Here is a 24,203-nt window from a genome sequence, read left to right on the forward strand (position 1 = left end):
TTGCTGGCTACAAGAGGGTTGGCGGAAGATTCTTTTTAGGAGGGGGAGAATTTTCCCATGCTTCCAACTATTCGGCATCACTCCTTCAGCCAGAGAGAGGTTCAGGACCCTGTTGACAGCTGGGTTTATCACATCTGCAACAGCTGCCAGTATTTTTCGTGGGGAAGGGGTCTGACGGTGAGCCAGATTTTAGTGATTTCATTACTTTCAGGGAGTCATCCAACGTGATGGGAGGAAAGTGCAATAGAGATCCACCAGCGTTGGGTAAGGCAAGGGGGAGCTTACCAATAGTGGCTGCCATGGCTGTGGGTGCTTCCCCAAGCGTAGCTTGAATGGTAGTAATTTTTGTATAAAAATAATGTGCAATGCGAATCGTCCATTCATTTGTGGGAGTAAAAAGACTGTTAGTAGCGCACGGGGAGGAGAAGTTTTTAACAATTCCTTACTTTTGTTGCCTGCTTTCTCTATTTTTGAGGACAGGAAGTTCTTTTTTTCCAAGCGGATTTTGGCGTTGGAGGCTTTTAATGCCGCTTTATACACTAACTTATCCTATGACCTGAAATTCTTCCTCCAGACTCTCTCCAGACGTTCGCATGTACTTCTGCTTTTCCTGAGAGTCTCCATGAAACATGGGGCTGAGGCTCTACCATCATTAGCTACACTGGACTTATGAGGGGCAAGCTCATTCGCACGAGATTCCAACCAACTTTCTAGTGAACATACGTTGTTCATTAAGTTGCCACTATAACAGATAGGATGAGTTTTAAGTGCACTATCTAGTGCAGCCGCAGTCATCTGATTAAAAGGTCTAAAACTTCTGGTGCGAGGCATACATTGTGTTTGAGACTGAGGCGATTTCTTGCTTACTCTGAAAGTAAGTAAGCAATGGTCTGACCAAACAATAGGAAAGCAAGAAGGTTCCCTTGGACTTCTGTAATGGCCATCCAATGCTTGTCTTCACTCGCCACTGATTCTACGGCACACACTCATTCATCCTTCAAATCCTAGAGTCTTACCCCTTGTGTCATTAATCTCTATCCAAACTGAAAAGTAGTGCTAATATATGTTTATTTTTCTTTTGCATCAAAAATGAAGGTACTTGCAACAAATACTCAATTCTTGTAATACAATATTAAAAAAGATTAAATCTTGAACAGTTTGCACATAGAAAAAACGAATTCATTAAAAATATATATTTTTTTAAAAACAACAATATCACAGCAAATTATAAACAATTCATTCAATCAAAATAACAAGACCCTGAGGCCAAACAACAACCCAATAGTGACCTAAAGTTGTGGCCAAACTATTGATCCCAAGCTGATATATATTGTGAGGTAGTTTCGGCAAACAATTTATTCTTATTTTCTTTTCGTCCTGAAAACAACCCTTCAGCAGTGGATTCTTTACATGTGCGTCGACGCGTTTCGGCGGTGTTACTACGTATTGTTCAACCACCTTCTTCAGGACTAGTATTAATGTGTACAGGGTCTAATTTTCCATATTTCAATTCGTTAATCATTAAAAAGATTGTTCATTGATCGTTCTATTCATATCTTTAATTTCTCTCTGATGTGAGGATTTCTTCCCATTAATTAGAGCTTCCATGTGTGGTCTGCTTATTCCTCTTGCTTTCTTCTATGTAGCTACTTGATTAAAACCATATGTTCAAAGATGGCTACCTTAATGACCACCTAATTATAACAAAGTTTCTTTAATCTTTTCTTGTTTTTGGTACACACATCCCTCAGCTTTTAGTGCCTTTACTTATGGATCGTCTGTAGGGGTACCCCCACGCTCCATTCCCAATGGAGTCTAATTGTCGGCTGAAGTTTCAGCCTGTTCAGAACAAAGTTTATTGTTATATTAGGGAAGATTGCAAAATATTCCACGGTACTCCGAACACCGGAGGAGCCATGAGTATAAAATCAAAATACAGAGATAAGCAATCAATTTAGATATCAACACTAATCAGTTTTGTCGAATAACCCCCCATTCCCCCCACCCCATATGAACTACCCCCCACCCGGGTCCCCCCCTAACCCCGTTCACGAGGTCAGTCCACATCTGATAAAGCAGTCCGTATGAAAAAGGCAATACACTCCTACCCACGCCCGGTTCATCAAGCAGCTGTTCACTGATAGCATCCTGGTGCGCCGGCGGCTCCAGCCACAGCCCCCTATAGTCCACCCACCTCTTCCAAATTTTGAAATGTTTTTTAGGGCAGCCTCGGGCCTCGAACACTGGACGTTCTAGACCCATATAGTAGTCCAAGCCCTGTTTCCAAGCCTCTATCGGGGGAGCTCGAGGGTTTTTCCAGGCACGGGCCACATCCCTTTTAGCCACTACTAGGCCCAGGAGTAATAAGTGTCTTTTATAGATGTTGCCTCCTACCTGCTCCAGAACATGTAAGAGACCCAGCTGTGATGTACGGGGGAGTGTCCAACCCAGCACCTCATCCAGACAATCCCAAACTCGCTGCCAGTATCTTTCCAATGCCCCGCAGGACCACACCATGTGTACAAACTTGCCCACCTCTCGGCCACACCTCAGACAGTCAGGGGAGGCAATCAGACCAGCCCTATGCAATTGTTCACTTGTGTGTGTGGTTTCAGCCTGTTCGATGTAAAGTGAACTATGTGACATTCTTGCTGGGGTACAGGGCATGTGAAAGGAAAGGCTGTAGGATAGCAGTTGGGAAAGTATAAATCCAGAATTTGGTAATTCTGACGCGTTTTGGAGGTCTTAGATTATTGCAACCCCCTTCATCAGGACAGTTTGTATATAAATTCTCCTTAACATTGATGTCACCTAATGCAAAATAAGATAAAACAAAACATATTTTATACCCATCTCACAATGTGACATTTAAACACAACTTTGATACATCATCAATATTACTTGTAAATATACCCCCGTTGCTTGAGTCTTATATAGCCAGGACTAAGAGTAAACATTTATAATTGCCCAGATTTCATCTTAACTTTAAACACTAAAAAAACTAAAAAAAACATACCAAATACCTAAAGCATTTAGCAGCAGTTACCTCCCCCATGCCTATAGCCAAAACACATTTATTGTGAGTCTTGCATATAGTCCCATACTTCTTTGTAAGTGCTTCACTGCTAAACTGATATATGAGTGGTTGTTAAATTTAGGATGGTCAGCAAAAGGAAGGGGGGCTATTAGAAAAGATAAACTCAGCCCGTTGTTGTACCAAATTAACCTAAATTAACATCAGAAAGACAACATTTATTGTCTTGACACGTTTTCTCCACTATGTATTCATTTTTTTCTCCATTGTATTTCTTCTCCATTGTGTTTGGTCTCCATTTTAATTGTATGAATTGCATTTATGTTTTTATTGGTTTTATAAATTGTCTTTTTATATTTGCACATTCCGATGAATGTTTTCAAAGAGTAAAATAAGCAGCCTATTTTAGAGATAAGGTTTAGTGCATATTTTCCTTGTAAGTGTTTCACAACCCATGAGAAGCCTAAGTAAAGTACTAGTTATGAGTGAATGGATGTGGTGCAAGTGTATTTGATGTGATACTACTATCAAAAGGGAAACTTTTTTTGTTTACTTCTCCTATATTGGTCAGTAACCAGACTGAATTTTAAGTTCATAAGATTTGTAATTCTTGCATTTTTTGCAGAAGACTGCAATTATTGATCCATTGGAAAGGATACCCTCTGAGTGAAAGGTCATGGGAAGATGCTTTCTCCATTCACGCTCCGATTGTGGCCTGCCGCTTCTTCAATCAGTTCCCGGATAAACTCAGAGCTTCGGGAGGGGGGCATACTGTGGCATACCGCATAGAGCCTACACCCAAGGCCATGGTGGGTGGGCGGGTAGGACCTTGGCAGGGACTGCAGAGGTTCCAGCAGGCTGCTGCAGTCCCTAAGCTTACTAACTTCAAGCAAGTTGGCCTGTCTGTGCATCATTCAGCATCAGACTTCTCCCTGGGGGCATCATGGGAGACTGCCTCAGTATCTTCTTTGTATGGCCGCTTCTTCTTCTCAGAGTCCTCGGTGAGGATCTCTAGGATAGGTTATACTGCCCAAACCAATATGGGTGCCTCTGTCAATGGGAACTCCCCAATCCAACATGGCGGTTTAATGTCCTGTGAGGTAATTTCCTGTTTTCAACCTATACAAGGAGATAGATCTGTTCACAGCTTGCGTCGGAATGCCTCCAGGTCTTCGGTGGTGTGTTCCAGCGCTCCAGTCCGTCCATAGGTTCCTCTGGAAATTGACAACCTTCTTTACTTATTATTTTTCTCTGTTCCTTTTGTCTTCCTGGAGTTCTGGATCCTCCTTTTGCCCTTCTTCTCTTACTTGATTCCTGGCCTGAAGTCCAATACCAGCGCCTCAAAGTCATTAGAGAGGTTTGTTGACCTCTGACTTTTTCTTCCCTCTTGGGCCAATTCCTGAAGGCACTTTCTGCGTACGCGATATCTGTGTTGGCAGCAATGTTGCTACTAGAAGGGGTCAGCCATATCTTTGGCAGTGAAAACTGTGAAAACCTTGGCATTGGGTCCAAGTCACAGCCAAGGACTTTCCATCAGAGGGCAGCTTTGTAATAATATCCCTGGTGGTCCTGGCCTGCCACCTTTCCTTGTGGGGGCCTTGTGCTACAAGGACAGGGGCGGCTTCTTAACATGAGTGTCGCCCTACCGCTCTCAGAGCAGGAAAAAGGAAAAATAAAATGATAACAATGTAGTTATAATCATTTTAATTTTTCTATGTTCGGGCTGGGTTAAGGTGGAGCGGCCCTGGTGGCACAGAGGGAGGAGTAGTTTGTGAGCACTAAGTGCGCATGACTGCTTGGTCGGCCATCTGGAGTCTGCCAAACAGTCATGCACACTTAGCATGTTCTCCACCAGGCTGTAATGCACAGTCTGGTGGGAACATGCCCAAGCTCCCTGTCCCTGTCTGAGGGCCAAACCACGGTGCTCAGACCACTACAGCGTTGTGATTGGCTTTGGGAGCCTGGGTACTTCCTCCTTCCGGGTCGAAGCAAAGGAGAAGGGGCTGCGGTCGGTGGCTGTGGGGACATAGGTGTTTTTATTTTTTACATTTTGTTCCTTCCGCCACCCCTATACCCTGCCAGACGCTACTGCACAGAGGAATCTCATGACAGTTGGAGGTGGTGAGGGCATGGCCTCCTCCACCACACTCAAAGGTGCAACAAGGCAGGGCTCAGTATTTTGCTCCTGCTCTCCCCGCTGCGACCGCTGCCTCCAGCCGTGCTGACAGTCGCAGCAGCAGTGGATCTCTTCTTTCTGGATCTCCTGGATCTACTCAGCGTTTGCCACTTCAGCTGGGTCTCAGGGCTCCTTAGGCCATCTACCTTGCTCGCCTTGGTGCAGATACCAAGGAGCAAGGCATGGTGGCAGCAGCTCCTGCGGTGTTTACTTTCTTTTCAAGGCAATTTTTAGCCAGGGCAATTCTTACCACATTGAGGCACCTTTGTGAAAAGCTATTGTTGGATGGGAGCAAATTAGTGGCAGCCGGTGAGAGTTTTTTTCAGTTTTTTTATTTGACAAGTGGGGGCGCAAGGCTTTTTGTTACAATGGCTCCCACGGTGGAAGGCATTTTTGTCCTAGCCTTAAGGACGGCTCACTCTGAAATGTAAGGGTTCAAATCTTGGTATCTACTACTGTAAAGCTGGAATTTGGTCCACATTGTACTGGTGCTTTGAGGTGCTTCATAAGTATTTCTAGGTGGAAGTACATTTGGAAAGCATTCAGTTTGCGTTTTGGTTTTAGGTTTGATTGTGTTGGCATGTTGTGACATAAATTTTAAGGCATTTCTTAAAAGCTTTTTGTGAAAGACGGTGGTGGGCAATTAGGAACAGGCTGGCTTGGGCACCTTTCCCTTCTGTGGGTGGGGGTCGCAGCTGTTGCATTTATACATACAACTAGCAGCCCGTCCCGACGTTGTCCGGGTATGAATTGCTGCCGGCCAGTAGTATATTGTTTTGTTGGATTTCGTTTTGATAGCATTTCTTATTCATGACAGGCCTGTGAAGCGCTCCGATTCACAGTGCACTGCTGATGCACTTAAGAGTGCACGTTCAGTATTGTGTGAACTCGAGTTTCCCTACTTTATTTTTCCTTGCAATATTATATATCGCGAACTCGACAACATGGCATGAGCACAATTTACATTACAGAAGAACACATTCATTTGTGGTAGGCACATGGAGACAACGCGATTTGCCTGGAATCACTGGATGTTGATCTGATGCCGACATTCGAACGTAGCTCCCCAGATCTAAAGTTCGCAATTCTAGAACTTGTGGCGGGAGGTGTGTCTAAAAGTGTATGTCGGTGCTGGCCATCAATGAGAGAGACCTGTGTATTTTTCAAATGGGTGGTGAAAAAATATGAGTATGTTGCTGGAGATGTGAGCCACCAATGTACTTACCATGTGAGGGTAAACACCCATTATTCCTCAACTTTCTTTCTGCATACCATCACTCCGCATACTTTCATTACGAAAGTACCATGACTCCGCAATGCCATTATAACGCATGGCATTACATTTTAAATGCTTTTACCACGCATACATTTACAACGAAATTCGTTGTAAATGCATGAATGGTAAAAGCATGTTTTTTTTAATGTTTGGATAAGGTAAGTATGGGTATAGGGGTATATGTTTTGGGGTACTGAGGTATATTTTGTGGGGTGTTTGGGTATTTTAAGGGTTCAGATATAGTTTTGGGTTATGGGGTACAGGGGTAGTTTTAGGGTTTAGGGATAGGTATGGGTTTTGGGGTACAGGGGTATTTTTAGGGTTCAGGGCTAGGTTTGGGTTTTCGGGTACTGGGGTATTTTAAGGGTTCAGGGCTAGGTTTGGATTTGGGGGTACAGGGGTATTTTTAGGGTTCAGGGTTAGGTTTGCATTTTGGGGTACATGGATGTTTTAGGGTTCAGGGGTAGGTTTGGGTTTTGGGGTACAGGGTTATTTTTAGGGTTCAGGGCTAGGTTTAGGTTTTGGGGTACAGGGGTATTTTTAGGGTTCAGGGGTAGGTTTGGGTTTTGGGGTACAGGGGTATTTTAGGGTTCAGGGGTAGGTTTGGGTTTTGGGGTACAGTGGTATTTTTAGGGTTCAGGGCTAGGTTTGGGTTACGGGGTACATGGGTATTTTTAGGGTTCAGGGGTAGGTTTGGGTTTTGAGGTACAGGGGTATTTAAAGGGTTCAGGGCTAGGTTTGGGTTTTGGGGTACAGGGGTATTTTTAGGGTTCCGGGGGCTAGGTTTGGGTTTTGGGGTACAGGGGTATTTTTAGGGTTCAGGGCTAGGTTTGGGTTTTGGGGTACAGGGGTATTTTAGGGTTCAGGGGTAGGTTTGGGTTTTGGGGTACAGGGTTATTTTTAGTGTTGAGGGCTATGTTTGGGTTTTGGGGTACAGGGGTATTTTAAGGGTTCAGGGCTAGGTTTGGGATTTGGGGTACAGGGGTATTTTTAGGGTTCAGGGCTAGGTTTGGGTTTTGGGGTACAGGGGTATTTTAGAGTTCAGGGCTAGGGTTGGGTTTTGGGGTACAGGGTTATTTTGAGGGTTCAGGGCTAGGTTTGGGTTTTGGGGTACAGGGGTATTTTAGGGTTCTGGGGTAGGTTTGGGTTTTGGGGTACAGTGGTATTTGTAGGGTTCAGGGCTAGGTTTGGGTTTTGGGGTACAGGGGTATTTTAAGGGTTCAGGGCTAGGTTTGGGTTTTGGGGTACAGGGGTATTTTAGGGTTATGGGGTAGGTTTGGGTTTTGGGGTACAGTGGTGTTTTTAGGGTTCAGGGCTAGGTTTGGGTTTTGGGGTACAGAGGTATTTTAGGGTTCAGGAGTAGATTTGGGTTTTGAGGTACAGGGGTATTTATAGGGTTCAGGGCTAGGTTTGGGTTTTGGAGTACAGGGGTATTTTTAGGGTTCAGGGGTAGGTTTGAGTTTTGGGGTACAGGGGTGTTTTAAGGGTTCAGGGCTAGGTTTGGGTTTTGGGGTACAGGGGTATTTTAGGGTTATGGGGTAGGTTTGGGTTTTGGGGTACAGTGGTATTTTTAGGGTTCAGGGCTAGGTTTGGGCTTTGGGGTACAAGGGTATTTTTAGGGTTCAGTGGTAGGTTTGGGTTTTGAGGTACAGGGGTATTTATAGTGTTCAGGGCTAGGTTTGGGTTTTGGGGTACAGGGGTATTTTTAGGATTTAGAGATAGGTTTGGGTTTTGGGGTACAGGGTATATTTATAGGATTAAGAATGGTTAGTGTTTAAGGGTGTTGGGGTATTTTAAGGAGTACGGGTGGGCTATGATTATGGGGTGCAGGGGTATTTAAAGGGAGCAGGGTGGAATTAGCACACGATATGAGACATGGCAGGAAGGGCGGAACGTACCACACGCCCCCAGCGCTTGTCACGCCCCCAGCACACGCCCACAGCACAACGCAGACACGCCCACAAGGGACTACTTTGCTGGCACGGTTCTTTTACCTTTCAAATGTATATGGTGGGCGTCTGCATAGCCTATGTCCTTCTGCTGCAACTGCCCTTTCCAACGCTGTATTGGGTGTTGTGATTGGTGCTGTGGTTCCTGAGATTACCCGCCTCAAAGGTTTGGGCTTTCTCTTTATTATATTAGTATAGATTATAAGTTCCTTTTAGTCCTTGTTGTGGGCACAATTGATTGCTAACAGTGCAGGGCTGCAACCGTGCATTTTGAGAGTTTGTGGGTGATTGTTGTGCTGCTGGATGCTGGGATGCCAGACAAGTCCAGTAAATGGCTACAATCAACCATAGGGTAACCCTTTGTTCCTCAGAATCTGGGCAATGTGTGATATAACACAATAAAGGGTTCTGTCGGAATCACTTTGTATACACGAAGAAAACAATTAAATATTTTCTTCACACAAACACACAAGAGCGATAAGATGAAAAAATAACAGTTTATGATAAAAAGACTGTTCACAAAAATATAGAAATTGTTGAAAGGGATGCTCCGTGGTTAGTGCAAAAGTGTTTGTGTAATGTATCAACTGGTGTATAATACAAAAAAGAAGAACATTTATACAAATACATAAACAATAGTTTTGCAAAATAGCCTGGTCAAGAAAAAAGTTCATTAAAGTCTATGGAAGTGGAACAGTATTCTGGATTCACAAAATGTGTTATCCCCAAGTCCTATAAGGGCAGCTGCAACATTTTGCGGCTGCCAATCAGGTCCATCAGTCACCAGAACAGGAGCAGCAGATCGTATTTCTTTTTTTAATCATTTTTTCCCTGCAGGACTCCAGCGGATCTCCCACAGAAGTTCTGCAGCGACAGATATCTATACATTTCTAACCTTCATTTCTTAACAGATTTACATCAGATCGCAACACTTTCTGGAAAAAGATCTAGCTTGCCAAATTTACCGTTATTCTGTTCAGCCATTTTTTCAGTACCATTGTCTTATTTTTGCTATGCAATTTGCATGGGGGAAGAACTGCTTGAGACCCTACTTTTTCTTGACCTCCAATTGACAGATTACACAACTTTCCAGGAAGCAGCTGAGGTGGATGAACTTTTTTTTGGGAAGGTTTCCTGAAGATTCGTCAAACGATGCTAAAGTTTAAAAAACACTCCTCCTAAAGTTTGTCCTAAGCTGAAATGTGAATCTCAAACCTAACCGCCACAATTGGGTCTTAGGTTGTTATTTGACATGGGGCCAGAAGAAATGTATAACCACTTTCACTCTGGTGCGGCTTGCAGGTCACAAGGCCTCACTCCTGTGTCACTACCACTGAGCACAATGGTCTTGAAAACCCTCACATCCCAAGTACATTTCATTTATTTACTCGCCTCAGGACTGTATGTCGGATTTCTGGTGGAAGGCCTTTTTATGGGCAAACCCACAAAAGCACAGCCCAACTACTGCAGCAGCTAAGTGCTTGGAGGCCAAGTAATTGTCAAATGTGCACTACATAAAAACTGTATAACACAACATACCATTGTGGCTTCACTACAGAGGTCATGCAGCTCTTTCCCAAATGGAGACACATAAAGGGATGTCAAGAAAGTATGACACAATAAAAGCCCGCTCATATAATAGTATATAAAAATGATTTTGGAAAAATAACCTGTGAAATGTCAAAAACCATATGAAATAGTACAAACAGTCCCATTGTTCAGCCATGTGTTTTGCAACTGAAACTACTAAAAGTGACAGTCATTTTAAAAGGGGCAAGCAGAAGCCAATTGGAAACAGCAACAAGTCACATAAAGAAAATGCCTTTTCAGCATCCAAGACTGGACGACTGCCAACAGCAGGACACTGATTTCTTTCAAAACAGGCGCAGCTTGTAGGTGCTGAAACTAAAAAGCCACAGGTTGGAAATCTCCATTTCAACAGGGGCCTAGGGGAGGGGCCCAGCACAGTTGTGTAAAAGTGGTAAATACCTGGGAGAGCACTTGAAGCAGAGCTCTTCCAGACTGTGGCAGCAGCAATCCATCATTAGACGAACAAAGAGATGTTATCCTTTAAGTATCTGGAAGTTTACATATTCTCCTGTGAGTTTCAAGTTCTAGTTTCCCTCACTGCTCCTAGCAGCAGGCTGCTTGGGAGCACCTCTTCTGCTATCAGCAGTGAGCCTGCTAGGGAGATGAGGAACAGAGGCCTTACTAGGGAATGCTTTCTCTGCGACACTCTGACCACAGAGGAGCTGCTTGCAAGCATTGTTTTCGTGTCTTGGGCAAACAAGCATTTGCAATGCAATAGGCCTCGCATTTGCGATAGTTTAAGCTATTGGCATTGCAAATGACAATGCCTTTTATTTATCTGTTTGGTAATTAACACATAAATAAAAGGCATTGTCATTTACAATGTCACTAGCTCAAACTCTTGTAAATGCGAGACAAAGAAGCAGCCGCCATTGTCCCGGGCTGCTCGGAAAAGTGAGAGCATACATGGCGCACTGAATGTTGCAGGAAAGCATGTCGTGACTGCAGTAGGAGAAAATCATTAAAGAAGTGCTTACAGACGTACCGTGTAACAACTGAAGTAAAAGGGCCAGTACTCATGGGAGGTTACAAATTAAGACAAAGCAGTACTAAGGAGGGACTAACAAGCCTAATAACAAATCAGACGGCAGCATTTAAGAAGGACAACGACACAAGCCAATGAAAAAATATGGGCAGAGGGTGGGTGTGGCTTCTATTCTACACTCCAATACAGCATGCTGCAGAGCGGCGCATGCGCTGCCCAGGCTCCACCTAAAAATACATATATACAGAGACATTTTAAGGCATAGCCAAAGTGGGCTCTGGCCCTGGGGTCCAGTCTTTCAGGGCCCCCCTTATAGGGCCAGCTCTGTTCTGCAGAAAGTCTTGTCCTGATGACCTTTAACAATTCTTAAACAGATTGTTTTAAATACCTTTTTCCTTTCATTTATTTTTGCTTTGGGTGATGTGTGAGAGTATTACAAACTTTTTGCTAAGAAATGTGTAAATGTTTAATGCAACATCCATAAAAAAATATTTTAAATCGAAACAGCACCTCACATATTAGAAATGGGAAGGCGTCACAGAGATTATTTGCAGTAATATTAGTGGGCTGCTGAGGTGTTACAATATTTAAAACACACACCACTGTCCCTGGCTATTTAGAATTTGGAGTGTGCTTGTGCACTGGCGGAGACCTGGCCAAAGAGGGCATGAAAGAGCTGAAATTGGATCATAAATTCAAAGCTGTTCTGAAACGGGGCCCCAAAAATATGTCGAGCCAGGACCCTCAATATCATTAGGATGTCCCTGCATATATAAGCCCTGCTCGCCAACCTGCTGCCACGTCACATCTTCCCTCACTCCTTTTAAAGGCAATATAGTGCTCCTCATCTTCAGATAGCAACCCAAGGCGCTGCTTGGTCATGCCTTGCCCTAGACATGCTGCCCTGCTGAACTGAAGCAGAGCAGGAAACCTGAGGACAGATGTAGCGTAGATATGACCTGTGTGGTGCCTGACGTCTGTCACTTCAAACATACTTTAGTTCTAATAGTCAGTTTCCTGCTTTACAGAGTGTTATGAGATTGTTTTTGGGACCTGGCCAGCCCAGACAGCCTGTAATTGAATGAATTACCACAAGATGCAGCAGACGTGGGGCACCCAACAGCTAGCGGTATGAAAGCTGGAGCTGGGGTTGTTCAGTGCTCACCACGAATGAATGATGGCATAGCGCAGGAGTTCGATATCTGTCAAGGGTTGATCTTTGTGGAAAATCAGGTTTTGTCTTCTATTCAGACTGAAACGGTGTGATTCCGCCTTTTACAACCCCATACTCAGGAGCTTATTTACAAGCCCATTGTGCCACCGGCGCATCAGTTATTTTTACACACCAGCGGCGCAGGCCTTGTAGAGTCACCCTGAGTGGCTTTTCATGGCATTGTAAATATGGGCCCCTTTCACACAATACACTGCATGAAAGGGGTATTCCATGGGTGTTGCTGTGGTTGTTCCCATGCAACATCGATGGACCTTGACCCATTCCCAGATTTACAACATTTTGTAAAACTGGGAATGCGTGAGAATCCTATTCCTCCCCAGGTGAGGTGTAGGAAAGGTGCAACGAGGAGAAATACTTATATTTCTCCCCATTTTTCCTTCTTTCTTTATGCAGCACACATAGAAAGAGGAAAATGCTAATAATTATTGTTTTTGTGCAGGACGGTGTCCCTTACTACATAAAATAAGATCATCCCGCAGCGCCGGGACCTTTGCAAAATGATGCAAGGATGCCTATGCTGGCTCATGGTAGCCAATGGGGTACCAGCGCAGGGAAAAGCACAGGGATATGTTGTATTGTTGTTTAAACCATGCATCCCTGTGCTTTGAAAATGACACAGCACAGCACGGCTAAATGGTTTGCGGTGCCGCACAGCATCATTTTCTTGTAGATAAGGCCCCCAGTGTGTTGAAAGTGAAGTACAGAAAGGAAAAAAAAGACCAGTAAACATAATTGTTACCTTTGAGGACAGAAAACTGGGATCCAGGAAAAAAACTCATAAGGGACTGAAGACAAAGAGGACACAGGATCCAAGGGAGCTCATATGTAGGTCGAACAAGTATGAGGAACTGGATCCGGAGCAAGCAACACGCTTAGAACGAGCAAAGATGCGACATTTCTGAAGAGGTAACTAACGTCCTTATATATTGCTAAGAAAATTCATTACTTATGAAAGGAAGTAATAGCCATGAAATGAAGCAGCAGCCATGTCAGGTCGGTAATTATCTATTGTTTGCTTAACTTTCTGTCCCCTCTTCTGTAAGAAAGAGCTGGCCTTGACTGTCTGACCTTCCAGTTTTCTTTGCTGTTGGAGGACCTGGCCGGTAGTGCCCAAGGATGGATTCAAGAAGGCATCATGGCATAGACTAGAGAATGGAAGACAACAGAACATGTGCACCGCCTTAAATTGGCCACAGCGGTCTTAGGATATGGCTCAAGCCCAAGCAAAGGCCTAATACAGAGTATGTGATATGCAAAAGGCAGAAAAACTGTCACCATGGTGCAAACCACAGTGTCACGGATGACAGACCACATTCCACTGGCAGCGGCCCTATTGGACAAGGGCTACCTGTTTGTATGTGAGAAGGACTGAAATGAGCACCTGTCAATTGGTTGCTCTGAGGGGAAGCTCTCCTGGTTGTACCTGAGGGTGTATCTATCATATGTGATCAGTGATTTAACAATAAGCTTCTTGTTCTTGACCATGCATGTTTGAATCTTGATGGACTGCTTGTAACATGTGCTACCCACTTTCCAGGTATTCCAGCTCCTAACTTCTGTCAAAGAAGAGGAGACAAGTGGTATGGCATGGAGAGTCATCATGTCTTGTTAGGAAGCCAGAAAGGGAAGAACAACAGGGAAGAACAACAGCGATTGGGGCAGGTCGTCATCAGCTGCAAAAAGTACATTGGTTCTATGGTCAGCACCCGCGAAGGCAACATATCCCCCTGGATCAGTGATGAGGATAACATTGAGAGGGCGAAAAAGCAGGACATCCGTCAGAGGGAGATGCCTGATGTTCAAGAAGACGACATCCAAGAGGACAACATTCAGCAGAGAAACATGGTCATGATGTACCAAAAAAGTATGAGTATCCCTAAAGCCCAAGGGATGGGTAGGCCTTGTGAAGGAGGGCACGGCAGCCTGAGGAACATTTTGATTAAATTAAATACCTTGCAAGTGAGATACAGGATTATAAAGTATAATGAAGGCCAGGAACCAGAAGCCCCTACGCTCCTATTGCTTTAAGGTCCAGGTTTTCCAGGACCTACCTTAGACCATTGTGTGCATCCTGTCCCTACATGTGATGATTTATAAAGAATGCCCAGCATCGGGATTGCACCCGTTTGGTTGAAAATGGTTGAAGCTTCAAGAGTAATACAAAATGCGAGGTTTCACATGTTTGGGAAATACACCGTGATTCATTACGGACAGAGTTTAATGATTAACAAATGGACATTATTCTATTTAGAACATTTATGAACAGCACAGTGTTTACGATACATCAGTGGTTTGAAATAATAAGATTTGCATCGGGATGAATGGCTGTCACAAATTGCTTTATGGGGAATGGGGATTTGGGGGGGCAGCTGGGCTGGTTGGGCTGGTTAGGCTCGTTTGGGCTCCTTTTGGGCTGCACATTACTTAATCGGCCATTTTGGTGTCACAGCGCACTGTTTGTGGTGCAGTGACACAGCAGCCGGGTGGTCCCACAGGAAATTGTTGTCCCGCCCTCCCTCCCTGGGTTTTTTTCCCCTGTGAGTGAGTAGGAGTTTTAAAGGGGGGGGGGCGTGTTGGAGGGGGTTTGCTCTGGTAAGGGGTTTTGTTGGTCGATGGTGCACTGGTTTTTAGGGTGTCCAGAGTTGTGGTGTCGCTGGAACAGGTGCGGCTACTTGTTGGCGCTTTCCTAAGGAGATAGGGGGGATCTGCTGGAGGCCTGGGACTGTCTGGTAGACGGGGGGTGAGGTCATGGAGGTCACTGTGGACATTCAGTCGGTGGGTAGGGGGTAGGTTGCTGAGCGGATGTTTTGTAATTCAGTTGCAATGTTGGGGTAAACTTTAGGGGTGGGGGTGGGGGGCTGTCAGGCAGTTGTTATTTAGTGAGCAGTTGTTTTGTTCGGCACAGGCCAGGTGGATTGTTGTTTAGGTGCACCTGATTCCAATAAAGCGGCCTTTATCACACTAATTTGGTTTCTGTGTCAGTGCTTCCCTCCTCACCTACTGGTGTGCCCCAATGGAGTCTTTCACGCAACAGCATTTGTTAGTATTAATTACTGTGCTGAGAAAGCGGGATCACCGTAATTAGCACGCTAATTGGGTGGGTAGAAGGAAGGTTAAAAGAGAGAGGGAGGGCGGGGGGCAGACATGCTTGGGTTGCAGCTACCTCGAGGATGGAAGGTTTTTAACGGTTCAGGGCAGGTATGTAGAGTTCGCTAGTACAAGTATTGTCGAGGGGAGTAAATTCAGAGTATTACTAATTACAACATGCACTGGGAAGAAGTTGATATGGGCAAACGTGTGGATTGAAGGTGGGTTTAACAACAAGGTTGTGTATATTGAAAGGTGCGGGAGGGTCAGAAGAGATTGAAGGTGAGGTTATGCAGTTATGCTCTAGTCGTGTTCTTTCAAAGAGGTCCGGATGGACACATTGGGAACACAAGAAACTTGGGAAATAGCATTTTCACTCTGCGTGTGGAATTTAAGTAATGTTAAGAAAGAGAATACCGAGCAAAATGAACGTGGATAACAATTGAAACAAAAAGGAGTACGTTTATGAAGATGTCGCCTAGGATGGCACAATATAGCAGTGCGATTGGCTGGGGTGCGACGTCGCCCCAAAGTAACGATACTCTGATTGCACAGGAATGTCCAATTCTACCAGATAAAAGCAGTTATTGATGGGGATGGAGACAGACTTTCTCTAATTATGAGCTAGTTTTTTTGTATTCAAATCATTTTTATTGAGAATAACAAAAGACAGACAAAGGAAAAGAAGTACATATCACATACCCCAATAAAGCAAAAACATGAGGAGTAGAATACATCATTATGTAGGGACAATGCTAAACAGAATAAAAGTAAAATAACGAAATAATGAAATACCAAAGTAACAAAGCAATAAAGGAAATAGCAACAATGTGTATGATGTCATTAATGATCGAAGGGGCTCTAGTGCTACGTGGGACTACATCTGGAGGGCTAAGTCATCTAGCTCTAATTGTCAGAACAGCCAGTATGTACAATATTAGAAAGCAAGGCGACATTCTAGTTATAAGGGGTAAGAGACCTCCTAGGAGCAGGATTTGCAGTTTTATGGGGGGGTTATAGCATGTGTACGAGGAATCGAGGGAGCTTCAAAGTTTCCTATGTGATTTGCGCCATGGGCAATTTTGGAGACTCATTATCTGCGCCTCTAAGAGAGAACAACCATTCCTGCCATGTTTTAAAGGCAACTTCACTAGCATTTTTCCATTTGTTTAGAATGACCTTACAGGCCAGCGTAAGCATGAGATCCATAAGATGTCGGTCCTGGGCCTTTACAAGTTGAGGATCTATAGCACCTAGTATAATGTAAGAGAAATCTTTTGGAGGTCGATAATGAAAGGTACAGTGTATGTAGTTGTAGATCTTGTCCCAAAATGTTTGTAGGGTAGGGCAAAAAAAGAGCATGTGCGCCAGATCGCCCACGTCAGATTTACAATTCCAACAGGTGGGACTATCATTGAGTTTAAGTTAAAAAAAAAAATCAGGGGTCCAGTATACTCTGTTTATTAACATTATCTTGGTTTGTGAGAGTATAGGCGATATTTTGTTTGCGAAAGGGGTCAAATGAATTTTCTCCCAGTCAAATTGAATCAGAGATGAATTTGCCTCATTTTCCCATGCCGTCTCACATTTTCTATGTGATTTTTGTGAGTTAGGAGAGAGGAGTTTATATATTTTGGAGACAGTGTGTCCGGCTTTCACGAGTTGAGCAAGCTTCCCAGCAATGGAGGGGTCGTGTGCTGTGATAGATCGTGAGGAAATGAGCGACTTGAGTTTCAGAAATTTATAGAAATCCAGGGGTTGAAGCCTGTGCTTCGATTGTAGCTCGGAGAAGGGTAAAGGCAAAGTGTCTGTAAATAGATCTTTGATTAGGTTTATCCCCTTTTTAGACCAGTGGTCCCAATAAAGAGACCTGCCATCTATTTTTAGACTCGGGTTATACCATAAGGAGGCTAAGTTAGATTTGTTAATTTTGGTTTTACCCTTGGTCACCCGTTCTAAACTCAGTAAGGCTCTTTTGGTGTTGAGTAGGATGTATCTGGAGTGAGGGAGAGCAGAGACATTCGCTATTAGGAGGGCGGGAGAGGCATTTTATTGCAGATCGCGCTTTATATATCTACCCAAACATGGGTATAGTCCGCTTGTGTTAGAAACCAATTAGACCCTTGTTTACATAAGTAAGCAGTCTGGTAATTTCTAAAGTTCGGGAGGCCTATACCACCTTTTTAGGTCGAGTTTACTCAAACCTTTTGTTGTCAATCCAAAAAATTCCTACCAGGCGGATTTCAAAGAGTTCATGAGAAAAGAATCACGTGACAAGCTCCTCATGCACGAGCTTGCCCGAGCCTTCCCCCCTGCCAGCAGCATTTCTCCTGCACTCGGCCCACCCCCTCCCTCTCCATATGGTGCGCTCTGCCTCAGGCAAGCATCTCTCCTCCATAATTATTCACTCTCGTCACCCTTCCTCCCAGTCCCCACAAGCAGGCAGCAGCTTCAAAGGGATCTGCTTCCCCACCCACTGCTTCACACTTCCCGGCCTGGCGGCCGTGACTCGCATTTCTCCTTCCCCCTCTCCCTCTGTTTTAGGACTTGTGCCCTGACTGGGAGAGACTCCCAGGGCTCGTAACACTTTGCAAAGCCGGGTGGGCTGAAAGGTAAGCTTGCCACTTGTGCCCTGCAGCAATCCTAAGATGAAAAGCAAAGCCCATCTTCTCAAAGAACATTATTCTCTTCCCCCAAATGAACAATAGAAATCGTCGCTTTCCTCCTGTTTGTAAACAGTGAATCTTATCCGACGGCTTCAACGCTCAGATGTTTTCCAGCTAGGTTTGCATTACACAAACACCACCACATACATGCAGTCTGTTTTTATCCCGGGTTGGGGTTCTGCCTTGCTTTTCTGTCTCACCTAAACGCAGACGGTTTCACCAATAAAGTACCGCGTCTGTGAAGCATAGAGAGGTGCAGCGAAAAGATGCACAAAACATGGCCTCCTGGCGGCGTGATTTGAACCTGTAATCCTCCTGCACGTTTTTTGGAGCACCCTCCCTTCCCATCGGGTAGACGCCTGCTGAAACGGCAGCAGATGTGCGCGAGCCTGCCTGTTTATAACGAAATAACCTTGATTGGCCGTGATGTGATTAGGCCCGTGCTGTTTAGTTACACAAAGCAGCTGACAGCTGCTTGACCCTGCAGATTACCTCATTCTTCAATCATAAAACAAACACAGCTCTGATGCCATCGCGACGGATGCGGGCGCAGAACCCGCGGTAATTGGCCGGCTCAGCGGGGTCGGACTGCACACTGCTGATTTAGGCTTATTTGTTGCTCTTCCCGCGTGCTAGAAGTGCAAGGCTGTCTGTGGGGTGGTGGCACTTGCAGAATCCTGAAGCGATTGTATTTGCAGCATGAAGATGTTCTAATGAACGGCAAATGGAAAAATATGTTCGAGTGTTCACAGCCACGCGGTCCTATCTATCTCGGGTGATGGTGAATGGACCACCCATTGAGTCGCCTGATGATCAAACGGATTTTGGGAGAGATTAGCTTTCTCCTGTTTATAAACTTCTAGGCGTAGCGAGGCCTGGCTGTAGTTCATCTATAACGGCGCTAATTAAAATAAGACACGTTGATGCACCCGCTGGAGGGATTATAGTGAAACTTGCTGCTCCATCAAATGATCATCGGGTAACTCAGCCATTCATCCTTCTGAGACTGCTATAGTGAGCCCCACTGAGGTACCCGGTATTTACAAAAAATATCAGAAGTATATGTGCAAAATCCATAAGTGTCTGTTGTACAAAAACTGGTTGTGTGTCAGAATAACAGTATCAATTTTCATGCTTTAGACCTCGACGGGAGTCAATCATACAATCATGTACGATCATAAAACTACCATAAATGAATCATAAAGCCCCGTGTCATATATCATAAAACCTAATACTGCATTCAAAATGTATTAAACATCTACAAATACTCTAACCAACGGACTCATCATTTTGTAGAAATAACATAAAGGTGCTAATTACGGGCTAGGTGTATTCAGAACTTTAAAAGTCGCAAATGCTCCAAGTCAGCGTTTCCAACAGTTAAAATATTTTTTCATATGTACTAATACATTGAGATTGCGAACGAATATCTATTTGATATCTGGAAAGGACATGTTGAAGGCATCCCTTCCAGATACCGGATTGGTATCTGATGTATCAATATTTTTCTACTGAAATCTAGTCGCAAAACAGATATTTTACGACACCTCACGGGAGGTGGTAATGCATTTGCAAAGGGAAGGGATTTCCTTGTTAACTCGGGAAGCGGCTCAGCCTCACATGGCAGGCCAAGCTCCATCCGTCAGACTTACCACATAAGCTTGTGTATTACAGTTAACAGCCTCGCACAAATTTCCAAGCCATGAGTCACAGCCATTAATGTTACAACAACCCTCGACCCCCCTCCCCTTCCTCAGCCTTGCTTTCCTGCAGTTTAAACATCATTAAAAGGTGAAAAATAACGGTACTGAAAAAAATTGTATTTTCCAATCAATCTGTTCCGTAACCAAGCTCAGACATCACTTTCTAAAAATTCATCCTATCTTTTCCACATATTTTTCCATCCAAATTAGTTTACCTATAGCTCCCTCAATGCCACAGCATCACTCAACGCCACAGCACCACTCAATGCCACAGCACCACTCATTGCCACAGCACCACTCAATGCCACAGCACCACTCAACGCCACAGCACCACTCAATGCCACAGCATCACTCAACGCCACAGCATCACTCAGCGCCACAGCATCACTCAGCTTCACTCAGCACCACTGAAAACCACAGCATCACTCAGCACCACTGAAGGCCACAGCAACACTCAGGACCACTTTAGGCCACAGCATCACTCAGCACCACTGAAGGCCACAGCATCACTCAGCACCACTTAATGCCACAGCATCACTCAGCACCACTGACTGCCACAGCATCACTCAGCACCACTGAATGCCACAGCATCACTCAGCACCACTGAAGGCCACAGCATCACTCAGCACCACTGAATGCCACAGCATCACTCTGTGCAACCATTCAACAACAACTGGTTCTAATATGTTCTCTCAATGTTTCAAGCTTTATTACAAATGTCACAAAACGCTGTTAACATTTCACTTCTGTTCTTGGATTTTCATCACAATAAAATACACTGAACATAATCTTCCCAAAAGTTATTTACAAAAGTTTAAGCTATTGCCATTATAAATTACAATAACTTTTATTTACGTATTAATTGCTAAAAAAAAAATAAAAGCCATTGTTATTTGTAATATTAACAAATGTATGTCATGTAAATACAACACATATTGCATTACAAATGCTATAGGTGTCACGAATGCGAAAGTTAAAACTATTGGCATTGTAAATGACAAAGCTATTTAGCTATTTTCAAAACCAACACATTAATCAAAATTTGTAATTTACAATACCAATAGATCAAACTTTCCTAATGCGAGACCTATTGCATTGCAAATGCTTGTTCTTTGGGTAGCTGAAGTTTATTTAGTGAGATTCTAGGTTTCTTACCCTGCCACAAGAATGTATTAAAACGTTTATACACCTTTTTCAGAAAATCATTCGATAGCAACTTTGGCAGCATGCACACAAGGTAGTTAACCAGCGGTGTAATCATCATTTTCAGAGTTTCCGCCCTGCCCCACCATGATAAAAATTTTGGGGACCAACCGTCTAACAAGTTGGATATTTTTTTGTAGAGGGAGGTTTCATTAGTCTTTAAAGTGCTGATTAGGTCCTTCTCAAATTCCAGTCCTAAATACTTGAAGCATTTCGTTTGCCAGAGTAGTCCTGAGTCGCCCATGATGTCTCTGTCGCCTACGTTGTTTAAGAGTTTCACCTCCGTTTTATCTTTGTTTAATTTGTAACCAGACACAATGGAGAAGTCCGCTATTGACGACATTAAGGCTGGTATAGCAGTCTCAGCGTTTTCAGATATCACCAGGATATCGACAGCATAGGCCATGATTTTAACCGTACACTCCCCGAAACCTATCCCCTTGATATTGTCATTATGTCTGAGGTGATAGAGGAAGGGCTCAATAGCAAGCAGGAATAGGGACGGGGAGAGGGGACAGCCTTGTCTTGTGCCTTGTTCTAAATTAAATGAGGATGAGAGGTAGCCACCCGCTCTGACCCTGGCAGTGGGGTTGGAATAAAGTGCCATCACCATACGGATGAAAGCCTCACCTAATTTAAATTTATGTCAAGTAAGACCAGTCTACCTTATCAAAGGCCTTTTCGGCATCTAAAGTTATTGCAACTGTTGTGAAGTTGATAGATTTTGCTTTCTCCTGCATATGGGCTAGGATGCGCATGTTATCGCTGGAGAGCCTGTTTTTTAAAAAACCTACTTGAGACGGATAAATTAGCTTAGGCAAAAATTTCTGTATCCGTTTCGCGAGGATCATAGCGTAGATTTTACAATCTAAGTTAATTAGCGAAATTAGCCTGTAATTTCGGGAGAAGACAGGTCTTTCCCTTCTTTTGGAATCACAGTTATAATAGCTTCAGCCGGCGTGCCGCGCACTTGACCAGTATTGTCAAAATCATGATATAGGTCAAGTAGAGGTTGAGTGAGAAGTTTGGAGAAGCATTTGTAAAACTTTGCATTAAAGCCGTTCGAGCCGGGTGGTTTCCCTAATTTAAGTATTTTAATTGCGCATTCAATTTCTGAAGCAGTGATCGGACTATTAAGTTCCGATTGCTTTTGAGACGATAATGATGGTAGTGAACAATTACTTAGGTAGTGTTCTATTTCGGAAATGTCAAGATCTTTATTTTTGCTGTATAAGTCATTGTAGAAATCCTTAAAAACATCCACGATCTTAACGGGATTAGAGTGAGATGTCCCAGACTTGTCTGTCAAGCTCTTAATAGATCGCTGCAATTTGAATTTTAGGTAGGAAGCAAGGCTTTTACCTGCCTTGTTTGATTTGCATAATTTAAAATTCTTTTGTGCTTTTAACCATATCCCTGCTCTTTCACTGACTATCTTATTGTATTCATATTTTTTATTAATTAATTAATTCAGGACAAGGGGGCTCTGGTTAATATGTGCTTTTTTTTCTAGTACAGTGATCTCTTGTTCCAGGCGAGCAAGAGTACTGTTAGCGTCTTTGTTCATAGCCGACCTGATTTTTATGATTTCACCTCGGATGGTTCTTTTAAGTGCCTCCCATCGAGTGAGATTAGATGTTTCTCCTTTTTTATTAGATGCGAGGTAATTTTGTATTGCCCTTTCTATGGTAAGCCTATGAGGCTCTTTTTCTAAAACTGCATTATTCAACCTCCAAAGATTTTCTTTTTTGATCGTGTGCAGCAAGACTAGTGATAAGGTGACACAGGAATGATCTGAGATAACTCTTGGCTCAATTGAGGTATCCTCAATGTTGTTGGAGGCATTCCCAGACAAGAGTATATAGTCTATACGCGAATAGGTGTTGTGAGGAGTGGAGAAGAAGGTATAGTCCCTCTCTGTGGGGTTTTGTAATCTCCATGTGTCAACCAAATTAAAACGTGAACAGAGATTTAGGAGGTGTTTGTGAGAATTATTGGGGCGGAAAGGGCAGCTGGAGTCCCTATCTAGTGCTGGATCCATCGGCAAGTTGAAATCACCAGCCAATATGTGTATTGCATTATCCGGGATCATACAGAGATGCGCAGACAGCTCCTTCCAAAAAGCTGGGTCGTCTTTGTAGGGGGCATATAGGTTGGTGACATAGAATTTCCTGTTATCTTTGGATAGTTTAGTGGAAACCCATCTTCCCTTAGTGAAAGCGGTACTGCTTAGTATGTCAATATTAGACTTCTTGGATATTAAGATCAGAACACCATTTTTTCCCCTAAAGCTTCAGAACCCACTCCATCGCTGTAAGTCCTATTCTTGAGTGAATTAAATTGTAGCGAGTCAATTTTTCTCTCTTGTAGTAAAATAATGTCACCCTTTTGTTTATAGAGATAATCCAGTATCTTCCTCCTTTTGATCGAATGGTTGATACCCTTTACATTTAGTGAGACAATTTTCAGATTGTCGTTTTTATGTGACATGTTGTCAGTAGAGGATATTGGTGGTAAGGTACCGTTGTGTACAAGTAACATTTGGTTCAGTTGTAATGGTGAGGCGTATTTGGGATGCAGCATAGTGCAGTACGATTGCTAGTCCTAAGGAAGCTTCTTTGGCAACTCTAAGTAAAGCATATGTGTGCTTAAGGTTTCCTGGGTCAACATACAGAGCTAGCGACACTGGTTGAGATCTGTTTTTAGAGCACATCGAGCAAAAACACTATAGTAAAATCAGGCAGTAAAACATAGAAGCAAAAGGAAAACAAGAAAACACAATGAAGGCCCAAACCCCACCCACCTCACTCCCAAACCCTCCCTCCCCACCCAAAAAATAACCAGTAGACATGGTGACACAGGGAAAATAGCTCCCCTCCCATGACAGCAGTTAAATCACGTGTAACACAACAAGTCGTGAGTTTCAAGAACATCACATAACCACAATTAAGCTAAGCATGAAGCAAGCTGGGGTGCTTGCTAGAAAGGATCATAGGAACTGTAGCATACATTCCAACATAGGGTCGTTTGTAATAAACTTGAATTGACCCCTTTAGAAGGTTTTGAACATTGAGGGATCAGTACGCCATGCTTCTAAATGCTAATACTAGATGAAGGTGTGAGTACTCCTTAATTAGTCGTTCAGTGTCCATAGAGGGATCGTCGGGACCATCAAGGAATCTTTTCAATTGTAGAGGATCCACAAAAACCTGGTATGTCCCCGGGATCGTTACACGGAATCTTGCAGGCCCCACAAATCCAAACTGGTAGTTCATGGAACGCAGTTTAGGTCTAAGAGCA

Source organism: Lissotriton vulgaris, chromosome 2_1 (genome assembly GCF_964263255.1).
Source record: "Lissotriton vulgaris chromosome 2_1, aLisVul1.2, whole genome shotgun sequence".
Taxonomy (NCBI): Eukaryota; Metazoa; Chordata; class Amphibia; order Caudata; family Salamandridae; genus Lissotriton; species Lissotriton vulgaris.